General features: G+C 44.7%; 1 long non-coding RNA gene across 1 annotated transcript; it reads right to left on the reverse strand.

Annotated features, from left to right (window-relative positions):
• Nucleotides 1-7,454: 7,454 nt before the first annotated feature.
• On the reverse strand, nucleotides 7,455-11,460 carry LOC140914823 (uncharacterized). The gene is made up of 2 exons (XR_012159999.2): nucleotides 11,350-11,460; nucleotides 7,455-9,255 (listed from the first exon to the last, which is right to left on the reverse strand). It is a non-coding gene; the product is annotated as an uncharacterized LOC140914823 (long non-coding RNA).
• Between the last annotated feature and the right edge of the window lie 1,374 nt (nucleotides 11,461-12,834).

Below are 12,834 nucleotides of genomic sequence, written 5' to 3' on the forward strand. Positions count from 1 at the left end.
CTATGATCTTCAAACCAGAGTCATGAACTATGGGTGCAGTTGTCTCTAGCATGCTATGTCTAAAGTCCTGCGGACAGGGAAGCAAGCACCACAGGACCTAAATGTTGCAGCAAGGTTCTTGGGTTTGCAGCACTCCAGTGCTGGAAGGCAGGCACTGACTTTAGATAACCCAGTACTTAAAAGACAATGCCATTAAAGCATTATGTCAGGCAATGCTGAGCCAACATCCTTGGCTTGGGACAGGGGCAGTGGCCTGCAGGCAAGAAAGCTGAAACAAATTTCTCACAGAAAGGAAACTCCAAAATTTTTCATTTTGGAAAAATTGAACTCTTCCACTTTGACACCCCCATTCCCCCACCAAACAAAATGGAGCAGCTGGCTGCTCCCAAATCCCCAGGGGCAGCTGAGGCATTCTCTTAGAATTCGGGGCAGCCCAGCTCCAACTGGGCCTCCCACGGTTTCCAGGACTGGTGTCCAATCCCTGACCTTGGGGCTGTCTGCATGGTGGGTCTGCCACAGAGCTGCAGATCCTGGAAGCCCAGGCTCCCCAGCAGCCTGCCAGGTGAGCTGACAGAAAACCAGCCAGGTTCCCCTGAAAACCTGCCTGTGGTTCATAGGAAATTTGTCAAACCTGCCTTGTGAGTGGGAGTATTATGGGATTCCGCCCTGAGAGGAATGATGGCACAACATTTGTCCCTTGAAACAGTGCACTCTCCAGAGACTTAGGGGTCACAGGTACAGCTAACCATGACATGGGACAAGACTGTTGGCCTATAAAACTGATGGTCCACTGAGACAGGACTTGAAAACAGGGTCATGTGGTCATCACAGGGAAGCCATTTGAGGTATGGGGGAAATGTCAGTCTGCTACGATCCCTGAATGTAGTAGTAGAAAGACGGGAATTGATGGAAGTGAAAGAAGTTAATTTTAAGTGAACACGGAACACCTAGAACAGAGGTTTGAAAGAGAAAAGAGTGTGTCTCCACAGTTCCTTTATTGGCCAAAGGAGAAAAATAAAGTGCTTATCGTGGCTGCTGTGTGAAGAGTCTGGGTTATCCTAGCTAAGAGGTACCAATTCCATCCTTACTGTCATGCACAAGCACCTATGTGGGGCAACCCAGACTTGCAAATTGGGAACAAACCTGTAATTTGGGAGAACTTGGTCCCTTTTCTAACACCAAAGCAATGCTATGACCTGCCATCCTGAGCAGAGTAGCAGTACTTAACAACTAAGGGCTTGTCTACACTGGCAAGTTTTGTTGCCAAAAACCACCTTTTGGCAACAAAACAGCAATAGCGTGCACACTGCAGTGTGACTTATTTTTTAAAAAAGCCCAGTTTTGGCAACAAAAAACTTTCACCCCTGAGAGAGACTTTTGTCTTTCCCCCTCCCTTTAGTGTTGACAAACAGCCAGTATAGACACCACAGCTTTTTTTTTTTATTTTATTGGCCTCCAGAAAGTGTCCCACAATTCCCCTGCTGCCACTCTAGTCAGCGGTTTGAACTCTGCTGCCCTGTAGCCAACCCGCCCCCTCCCCCTTGCAAGCCCTGAGAATTTTAAATCTCATTTCCTGCTTGCTGGCTTCCCTGATGAGCTTCCCAGGTGAGCATGGCTGGCTGTCGCACCAAATGCGCTCCTGCTTGGACCACCGCTGAGTTGTTGGACCTGATCAGTATACGGGGAGAGGAGCCTGTTCAGTCGCAGCTGTGATTGACCCGTAGGAATCAGGACACATATGGGCAAATTTCTTGAGGCTTGTGCGAAAAGGGCTATGATCAGGACACGCAGCAGTGCAGAGCGAAGATAAAGGAGCTGAGGCAGGCGTACCATAAGGCATGGGAGGCAAACAATTGCTCCGGTGGTGCACCTAAGACCTGCCGCTTCTATAAAGAGCTGAATGCTATCCTCAGTGGTGACCCCGCCTCCATCACCAATAGCCCCATGGATACTTCGCAGGCAGCAGAAAAAAGGAGTAACCTGAAGGCTGAAATTCTGGATGAAGAAGTCAAGCTAGAAGAGGATGTGAAGCTCCCAGCCGGGTCACCCGGTGGGGCAGGCAGCCAGGAACTTTACTCCACTTCAGAAATGATCAACGGGGAGCAGGAAGCAGACGAGATTCCCGGTAAATTGCTGTGGCTTGTGTAGGGAATCGAAAAGTGGAAGGCAGGTAGTGTTTTCTGTGAGCTGGACATTGCCCTGTGTAGCTAATCTGCGTGGCCAAGCAGGATGTTGATGGACATTGAGACCTGCAGGGAATCCTCCAGAGAGAGGCTCTGGAAAGTTTCCAAGAGGTACTTGTTAATCTGCTGCAGATTCCAAGGGATTGCAGCCTTGTTAGTTCCCACATTGTAGGAAACTGGACCATGCTATTTAGCAATCACCGGAGCTGGGATCAAAGCGGCACATAGCTGAGCTCCATATCGACCTGGGTGAAAGCCGCAAGCATGCAGTAGTTGTGCCCTGGTTTATCCTGATTATCCGCAGCAGCGAGATGTCAGCCAGTAGGTTGGCTGCCTGTGAAAAAGTGTGTGATCATTTTGGAATGAGTTCCCTGCAAAGCTGCCCTGCAAGCCGTGACTGTTTTGTCCATACACACAACCGCCTTCTCCTCACTCCCAAAACTCACCATGACTGGGTTGCTCGCGGAGCTGTGTGCCTGCCTAGAGTCTCAGAGAGAAAGTGATTTCTACTAGTAAAAGGCCCTTGTTACTAAAACGTTTCATTCGTTTGCTGGAATGTAACAATCCCTCTTCTGTTCAGCACAGACCTTGAGGAACACACCCCTGCCGACTGGCTTCGGCAGATAAGGAGGAACCCTAGGCGCAGCAAAGAAATGTTCTGGGAGGTGCTGCAGCACGATGAGAGACAGACCAGGGTATGCAAAGAGTGCTGGGAACCCAAGAGGCAGGACAGAAAAGAGAATGCAGCATTTGCTAGGCAAGCGACAGAGCGGATGATAAAAGTGATGGAGGATCAGACAGAGCTGCTCAAGTCTTTGATACAGCTGCAGACTGAGCAGATCCGTGGTCAACCTCCACGGCAGCACTGGCACATGAACAATTCTTTGCCAACCCCACCCCCTCTATGCCCACACCTTCCTTTTCACTTCACAGCCCTCCTGAGTTTCCCCATCACTCCACCCCTCTCATAGCTTGCACAATGATAGCTGGAGCTACACACCGTTGTGAGGTTTTACCCTTTTTATCAATAAATAAAGGCTAAGGTATTTAATGGTACAGCGTTTTTATTCTGTGCTCTACAAAAGCGTATAGCCATCAATTCACACTCGGGAACAGGCTTCTAAAGCATTTTGTTGCATGGATCTTGGGCCCCAAAATTGTACATGGATGCACCAGGGAAGCAACTCCAAAGCAGACGTGTTACTGCCCCTCATTGTCAAAGTGGTTCCTCAAAGCCTCTCCGATGTTAATAGCAGCCCTCTGGGCTCCTCTGACAGCCCTAGCATCTGGCTGTTCAAACTGTGCAGCCAAGCGCTATGCCTCAGTACTCCACGCCTGAGCAAACATTTCACCCTTAGATTCACACAGATTATGCAAAGTACAGCACGCAGCTATGACCACAGGAATATTATCCTCTGTAAGGTCTAGCCTGCCATTCAGACACCTCCAGCGACCTTTCAAAAGGCCAAAGCCATATTCTACTACCATGTGGCACCTGCTCAGGCTGTTGTTAAAATGCTCCTTACTGCTGTCCAGGTGCCTTGTGTAAGGTTTCATAAACCAGGGCTGTAAGGGGTAAGCTGGGTCTCCCAGGATTACTATGGGAGATTACATTTCCACATCCTCCACTGTGATCTTGTGGTCTGGAAAAAAAGTCCTCACCTGCAGCTTTCTGTGCAGGCCACTGTTCCTGAAGATGCATGCATCATGCACCTTTCCAGACCAGCCTGCATTGATGTCTGTGAAACGCCCCCAGTGATCCACAAGTGCCTGCAACGCCATGGAGAAGTACCCCTTCCTATTGATGTATTCAGAGACAAGGTGGTCTGGCACTAAAATGTGTGTGCCATCAATCACCCCCACCCCCCCGTTAGGGAAACCCATCTCTGCAAAGCCATCCACTATTTCATGCACATTTCCCAGAGTCATGGTCCTCCGCAGCAGGATGCGATTTATTGCCCTGCACACTTGGAGTAATACAGCCCCAACAGGGGACTTCCCTACTCTAAACTGATTTGCAACTGACCGGCAGCAGTCTAGATTCACCATCTTCCACACACTGATTGCAACAGGCTTCTCTACTGAAAGAACAGCTCTCAATCTGGTGTCCTTGCGCCACAGGTTGGGGACAGCTCAGCACATAGCTTCATGAAGGGTGCTTTACACATCCTGCAATGTTCTGTACCCACTGGTCTTCATCCCACACCTGCATGACAATGCGATCCCACCAATCCGTGCTTGTTTCCCTAGCCCAAAAGTGACCGACTACCATATGCAGCTGCCCTGTGAATGCACAAAGCACTGATAAGTAGCTGCTTCCATATCACACTCGGGTGCCTGTGATTCATCCTCTGTCAGTAACTTCACGAGTAACTCTGAGAGGAACTGTGCTGCCATGTGCAATGTCCTCATGACAGTTAACTGGCGCATAGGAGAGAAGTGCAGGATCTATCCTCTCTCACTGCAGATGCTGGTGCATACTACAAAAGACTGACGCTTGGAAAAATGGTGCGAAAGGAAGCCAGAAACCATTGGAGGGCTGGGACACAAAGTGGTGTGTGACAGTACATTTTGCATGTCCCAGGGTGTGCCGTGCTCCGTTTCTGCATTCCCACAGTCCATTGCTGTCGCTGTCGACAATGGTGCCCCGAATGTGGATACAAGCTGTCGACAGAGGGAGCAAATGTAAACATGCTTTGGCGACTTTGCTTTTGTCGATTTTTCCTTGTCGACATTAGTTTCATTGACAAAACTTGCCAGTGTAGACAAGCCAAGACATTGCTGAGCTAACATATCAATTTAATCTGGATTCCCTAGGAATGCCAGAGGACCCAGAACTACTGGGCACCTTAGAAATGCAGGCCTATGTCCATTATGTATACTTTGCTAACGAAGAAGAGCTCCATTAGTTTGGAGTTCATCACAATCCCTAATAGAATCCCAGTGGCAGAACATATTCCGTAATGTTAAAAATTCTTTTCTGGATCTCAGACTCTGCTTGATACACCAAAAGATTGTATTCAAAATGCGTTGGGTGCCACAGAGGTTGCACAAAAGCTCGGCTTTACCCTCCAAAGTTTGTTGGCCTTGCAACAAAGGAAAAGGTACCCTGATGTGTATGCTATGGGACTGGCTAATGGTCAGACAGCAGTGGAAAGAGGTGGGCACAAGAATTAAAACAGTGTTCAGCCTCAGCAGCCAAACATCAGCCAGAAATTATATCCTAGGTTATTTACCTGCTAACCTGGGTATAACTCTGCTGCAAAGACTTTGGTTTTTGAGGGCTGCAATGATCACTAATTGGTCGTGGGGGAAGATTTTTTTTTTTTGCAATGATCACTAAGTGCTGGTGGGGGAAGGGTTGGCTTGTCCCCGGAATAGAGCACTGGTATTCAGACCTGTCCGAGTTAGCAAAGAAAGACTAGCTTATTGACTTACAGAGCAATTACAAGAAATTTAGTCCCCATTTCTAGATACACTTGGACACAAAATGTTGAGCTGGCTCAAAGAATAGCAGACCTCTATTCCACCTAACCCCTCCTCCTCTCCCTGTTCATGTAGGTCTTGCTTTATTGGTTACCCTCACCCTAACATGTTATGTGTATGTAGTATTGTCTGGTCTTGCAGCTTTGACAAGTTGTAAAACTGTAATTTTATTGGAGAAATGTATACAAGCTGTAAATAATTTACCTTTGTACTTTTTACTGTCTTTATAAAAATTAATCACACATGCAAAATAGATAAAATGGAGCATGGGAGAAAAATCTATAAATGTCTGTAGAATCCGATGCATTTAAAATTGGTGAAATGTTCCAAGGAACTTTCTGACTGCTATACAGTGTCAGGAGAACCAAATCAGGGCAGAATACACTTGCATTCTGAGGGTGCCCACTAAACAGCAGAGACTGAGCCCAATAACATTTGTTTCTATGAAAAAGTGTTTCCCTAAATCACTCATTAACCCCCAGCTGCAGATCTGGTAATGAGAAGGGGTCAAGACTGCTGCACCTTATCTAATAAAGCATATGAAGAGAGAGCTTTTGCAGATGGATAATCCAAGGTACAGACTGGGGGAAGATTTACAGCAGTGGTTCTCAAACTTTTGTACTGGTGACCCCTTTCACATAGCAAGCCTCTGAGTGCAACACCCCCTTATAAATTAAAAACACTTTTTTGTATATTTAACATCATTATAAAAGCTGGAGGCAAAGCAGGGTTTAGGGTGGAGGCTGACAGCTCAGGGACCCCCCCCCCATGTAATAACCTTGTGACCCTGGGAGGGGTCCCAACCCCCAGTTTGAGAACCCCTGATTTACAGAGTGGATTCAGTGCAACAAACAGAGGTCACTGACAGAGGTTTGGTACCAGTCTGATTTGAAATACTGGGCCATTTTTATCTCACTATAGTTGCATTAGCAGCAACTTTGGCTTAATGCATCCAGATGATCAGATAGAAAAATGTAGTGTTTTATTGCCAAGATTGATATTTATGATTTGTCAAGTTGCACCTTCTTGTGTTTATCTGTTTCTGTTTTAGGCCTTTATCCTGCAAAAGTTTTTGTTGGGGTGGGACTACAGTGTCTGGAGCTGGCAACGTGACTCTCTACACCTCTGTCCCTGTACCAAGGATAGACAGCTTTCAAGTTTCCTTTCTGATATTCTTTCCTGGTGGTGAATACCTAAATATTTACTGAGTATAAACTAATGTTTCCTGGGTGGTGTATGATGAATTTTCTCAGATCTGATTTTTATTTGTATTTATATATTTTAACCATACATATTCTCCACATACATTCACTTTTTGGGACAGTTTTTTTCATTCTTCATCTCTTCCCAGAACATCTCTTGGGAAAGTTACTACAGCTATTGAAAAGAAGATCTTAGGATGGTATTGTCTCATCTCATCAGCCATAACGCTTGCATTTCTGGTGTGAATCTATATTGAGTTAGCACCAAGTCTGATGGTCTTAATATAAGAAGGTGCTCTGGTACCTCTCCTGAGTCACTGTCAGACTAAATGAAAAAAGACCCCTTTGAATTCTGCCAGCTGAATACCAACATTTGGTTAAAGTGTAAATCTACATACTAAGGACTTGGCTTGCAGAGCGTATGTGGCTTTATGGCTATTGCAATTCCAGTTGCTGTATTATTGGACATTCTCATATGAAATGCAAACAGAAGGGTATTGAATTAAAACTGTCTGGCTTCTTTATTTGTGGTGCAACTGAGCAACTTTCTTCCTGATTTTAACCTTGTTTTTGCACCGCAGAACAGAAAATTGAAAATCAACCTGATGGGGTGTTTCTATGTTGCAGATTTTGAGGGAAAACCCCCACAATGTTGTGTGGTCCTACTTGTTTTTAAAATGGATTTCCTTGAAACACAGTACTGGACAAAGCAGATAGATTTATTTGAGCTCTGTCCCAATTCCAGAAGAATTTGCGGGGGAGGGGTGTTGAGCTCTCTAGCCTAAAAGGCCAGATTCAATTGTGACAATCTTGGGTTCTGACACATTTGTATTTTTAGACTTTCCTACAGAAATGCTGAGCTTGACTCCTCAGACCCTTAAGCCCCATAGATCGCAGCAGTGTGTATTCTGTCATGTGATATGGTGAAATAATTATCAGCAAGAAAATATGTTAAAGTTTGTGGTGAGTATCTAGACTCATCAGTTCCTACATTTTACCCATGTAGCTTTGAGTCAATCAATTTATTTTCATAGGCTCCAGTGGACATTGTTATCTGGATCAAAGTCTTTGATTTACAATGTTTGAGTATGGTTTGATAGCACGGCATTGCTTTTCTGAGTAACTCCTCCTTACATCTTTGCTTAACCCTGACCTAATTGATTGCAGATTTCACAAGTCTAAGAGCCAAAAAGGAATTTGTTTGACCTCCCACTCCTTCATTGGGACCTCTTATTTTTAAAATCTCAGACCATATGATTACCTTGTCCTATCCCTGCAAACCAGCTCAATTCGCTATACTTGTTTGGTTGGTTTTTTTGCTCTTTTGTTTTAGGGATACAGGGGAATTATTTAGTATAGACATAGCCTTCAAAATAAAACCAAAAGACTTTACTGCAGTACAGCTGTACCGCTGTAGCTGCTGTCAGCTCTCCCATGGAGCTGCTTTATGCAGACAGGAGAGAGCTCTCCTGCTAGCATAATTAAACCACCCCCAACAAACGGCAGTAGCTATGTCGGTGGGAGAAGCTCTCCTACCGCCATAACACTGTGCCCACTACCACTTGTGCTGGTGAAACTGTCACTCAGGGTTCCCCCCCGAGCAGCATAAGTTCTACCAACAAAAAGTGCTAGTATAGACATAGGAATTAGGCTCTCTCAGGTCCCCTGGTTTGGATCACCCTCTTCATAGCAGAATTTCTTACCCTTCCTTTCTTGGCAATGGGGAAGCAGAAAGCAAAGGTTTCTGCGGAGAAGGCAACTCACATGGATGAAAGGAGAGCAGCGTTAGCTTCTGTCCTTTAGACGGTCTTGGTAAAGACACTACTGATCATAGCTTTTTCCAGCAGCGTTCCCAACTCTTTTTTTGATTTTTATTGCAAATCTTCCAATATTTGTCTTGGTATTTTTTTGGAAAGCCTCAGTTCCTAGAGTCAGGTGAAAGTCTTATGTTAACTTAATTTTCATTATTGTAAAAAGTGAGTTTTTAGCCTACATTGTCAAGATTTGAGACACTTGCAACAACGTAACCCCAAAAGGCTCCCACGCCAGAAGGAAAATAAAAATCTAAAATATATTTTTAATTGAGGTGGGGGCTGTGTCTGACTCTCAATTTTTGAAAGCTGGGGTTGGCAGGACTGATAGTGCAAAGCAGTACTATGGCAGGTGATGCATTGTCAAAAGCTGTAAATGAGGGCAGTGCCAGAGGAGGGCACTAAAAGGTGACAGCAGAAGCAATATTAAAAAAAAATAAACTTATATGTCTGATGTATTTTTATGAGGAGGAACAAAGGGATGGAGAATATTGGGCTGGTGATTGCGGTTAATCCTCTGCTCCGTCACACAAAAATCCAAGATTCAGTCTCTCATCCACTGGGTAGAGAGGCCTGTGGAGATAAAGCAACTTGTTTTTAAAACAGATTTCCTTCAAGGTGAAATACATAATGGGACAAATCCCCTGGAGGTTGGGAGTGCCTCAAATAAATTGCCCTGCGCTGATCCAGAAGCATTATTGATTAGCTCTGAAGAGAGACCCCTGCAGCCCTACTCATCCGAAGAATGACAACAGAGCCTTCAGGAAGAATGAAGTTCTCCTGCATAGAGAACTTTCCACTAGGTTTCCACCAAAACAGACACACACATGCCACAGAAAAAGCTTTTAATTTCTTTCTTCTGCTGTTTCCTACTGTCTTTCAGCTATGAATTTCCCCCGCTGCAAGAGCGGAACAGTGTAGAAAAGAAGCACATATACCCTTCTTCCTCCCCACCCCCAACTTGGTTCGATCATGCAGGCTTTACTCTCTTGAAATTCCCATGGGAGTTAATGAGAGAGACTGCAGGACTGATTCTTTTTAATTTCATTTGTAAAACTTTTTAAAATACAAAATACACATTCTGTTAGCCACAATGTTCTCTGGTGCGCATGCTAATACTCTATTAATACCTTTCTGGGGCAGTTCCAAGCTCTTTCAGTTTTGGCTCTGTGCCTCAAAACACAGCGGTCGTATGCATTAAGGGCCCTTTAATGCACTCCGTGTTCTGAGATATTGATTAAGTAGTACTTCTTCCATAAATGACAGTTATCAGCAAATAATGATGAAAGGCCAGGCCAAGCAGAAATGTAACTAGCAGACAGTTCCTTTTGAAAGTGAAGGAGCCCGGCTGCACTGCAAAACCAGCCATTTGAAAAAGGACTTTAAAAAAATAAAATAAAAAAAAAATAGATTTTATATATCAGGGGCAGCCAACCTGAGCCTGAGAAGGAGCCAGAATTTACCAATGTACATTGCCAAAGAGCCACAGTAATGCAGGATTGAAAAAAAAAAAAAAGGGGGGGAGGGGGAAAACTTTGTACTATATGCTCCTGAACTTGTCAAGGGTGTATTGGTTCCAGGCTATCTTCCTCTTGCTTAAACAGCAAAATGCTTTGAGCTGGAATAGGATTCACCCAGCATTTTGCTGACACTATTGTTACCCTCTAGGTAACATGTAAAACTCAACTATTCTGACATCAGTTGCCAAATCTAATCACTAGAGATGAAAATATTGCTAGTTTAGCATATTTACTTTGATATTGTTTACTCATGTTTGAAAGTTCAGTACTAGAATGGTTCTGCATTAATGGTGACTTTTCCAGTTGTTAAACCTTGATTTCTTGTTTGTGCATAATGTTAACTGGGAAGCAGTGTGGTCCAGTGGACACAGCACTTGGCCGGGAGTTGAGACCTCTGTTCTGTTACAGGCTCTCCCACTGACCAGATACATAAGAGTGGGTAAGCCACTTCACCTTGCCTCTGTTTCCCCATCTGTAAAAGAGGGAAATCATACTTCCCTTCTTAGATAAAGCCTCAAATGCTTCTGAGGAATCAGCTTCTAGTTTTGCAGTTCTTTCACGCTCTCCCCTGCTGGCTCAGTGTGGTCACCACAGAACACTTACTTGTTAGTTTTCAGAGTAACAGCCGTGTTAGTCTGTATTCGCAAAAAGAAAAGGAGTACTTGTGGCACCTTAGAGACTAACCAATTTATTTGAGCATAAGCTTTCGTGAGCTACAGCTCACTTCATCAGATGCATATCGTGGAAACTGCAGCAGACTTTATATATACACAGAGAATATGAAACAATACCTCCTCCCACCCCACTGTCCTGCTGGTAATAGCTTATCTAAAGTGATCATCAGGTGGGCCATTTCCAGCACTAATCCAGGTTCTCTCACCCTCCACCCCCCCACACAAATTCACTCTCCTGCTGGTGATAGCCCATCCAAAGTGACAACTCTTTACACAATGTGCATGACAATCAAGTTGGGCTATTTCCTGCACAAATCCAGTTTTCTCACATCCCCCCCACCCCCATACACACACAAACTCACTCTCCTGCTGGTAATAGCTCATCCAAACTGACCACTCTTCAAGTTTAAATCCAAGTTAAACCAGAACATCTGAGGGGGGGGGGTAGGAAAAAACAAGAGGAAACAGGCTACCTTGTGTCGTTAGAGAAGCCAGTCCATTGCATTAAGTGAAGGTGCTTTTTAAGACGCTTACAGCATAGAGCTTGTTCAGGCAGGCAGCAACACAGGAGGCTGCAAGGGCCCTTGGATGGGTTCCCAGGGTTTCCAAATTGCTGTGTCATGCATGCTGCATATGCAAGTGTAGGAGATCACCAGGAGGAGCTTGAGGAGGCAAAAAAGGCAATTTGTGTGCCCTAGGGCAGCACATGAAGTCTCAGCACAGAGCATACTCTCTTTACTTTCTCATGCCAGCTGGGATCTCTTGTATTGGATCTGTCAGTATAGGTAGGAAATTACTTCAGAAGCTGTGCTGCTGAATTCATCCCATGAGAATGAGTCATGTTCCAAACTGGGGACTCCCTTGGACACTCATCCACCAGCCTACAGTTGGAAAAGGAGCTTTGAATCAAAACAAGGGCTCCTCCTGTTTTGCTGCAAGGCTTCTCAGACTGTGAGGTGTTTCACTCGCATCTCTTCTCTAAAGACTAGTTGAGAGTGTTATTTTGCTGCTTATCTGGAAAAGGAAATGTCCCATGGAGAGCATCCCACCATCTGCAAGTCTGGCCTCAAGTCAGAGAGATCAAAGCAGGCCCTTACATTTGAGGGATGTGAAAGAGAGGCCAGGAGGGAGAGAAATCTTGGTGTGAGTCAAGAGGCCAACTGATGCTTCAGCAGCGGGTTGCTAAATTTGTCCCTGTGAGGACAAGCCCTCAGGCTGTCCTTTGCTGTAGTGGTGGCACAGAAGATCACCGTATGGCTAGTTTGATAAATTGGTAAGGGCTCAGGTACCATGCTTCAGTGATGGGTGCAGAGTAATTCTCTAGATGCCTGCTCCAAAACTTGCGTGTGTTGAGTCAAACCATATACATAGTCACTTTCATGAAGTACCATCTGACCAATAAACACACAAACTAAAGCACAACTTAGTTCCAAGTTAGAGAATATCTTAAAGAACATACTTTTGATTTGTGTGTGTTGTTTGTAAGGCTGGCTGGATACATGTTTGTGATTTTAAGTGACCGATGAGGCAACTTACATCATGGAACCTGATGTTTGTAGATGTTCCTGTAAGGGTGATAAAGGGACATTGCTAGGCTTTGGAAGACAGTTTTGGTTTTATTTTAAAATAAATAAAAAATAAAGCAACAAGTCCAGGATAACTGCAAGATAGAGAAGGACAATAGCACAGGGTATCTCCAGCTGACTTTCTTCTTCTTCTTTTTTTAAAAGGAATGTAGGAGGGGCAGAAATTTGCTTGAATTGGCATAGTTCCAAGTCATCTTCACTTTCATTGGTCACCTCATTCTTATTGCTGACCCTGGACTATGAAGTTGTGGAACTGCACTGGGTAGCTCTGGCCTGATGTACGATAGGGAACAAGATATTCTTAGATTCCAAAAGCAGCAAGTATAGTAAACACCACATAAACTTACCATACTGTTGACTTTGTATCATTTC

Source organism: Lepidochelys kempii, chromosome 7 (assembly GCF_965140285.1).
Source record: "Lepidochelys kempii isolate rLepKem1 chromosome 7, rLepKem1.hap1, whole genome shotgun sequence".
NCBI classification, from domain to species: Eukaryota; Metazoa; Chordata; order Testudines; family Cheloniidae; genus Lepidochelys; species Lepidochelys kempii.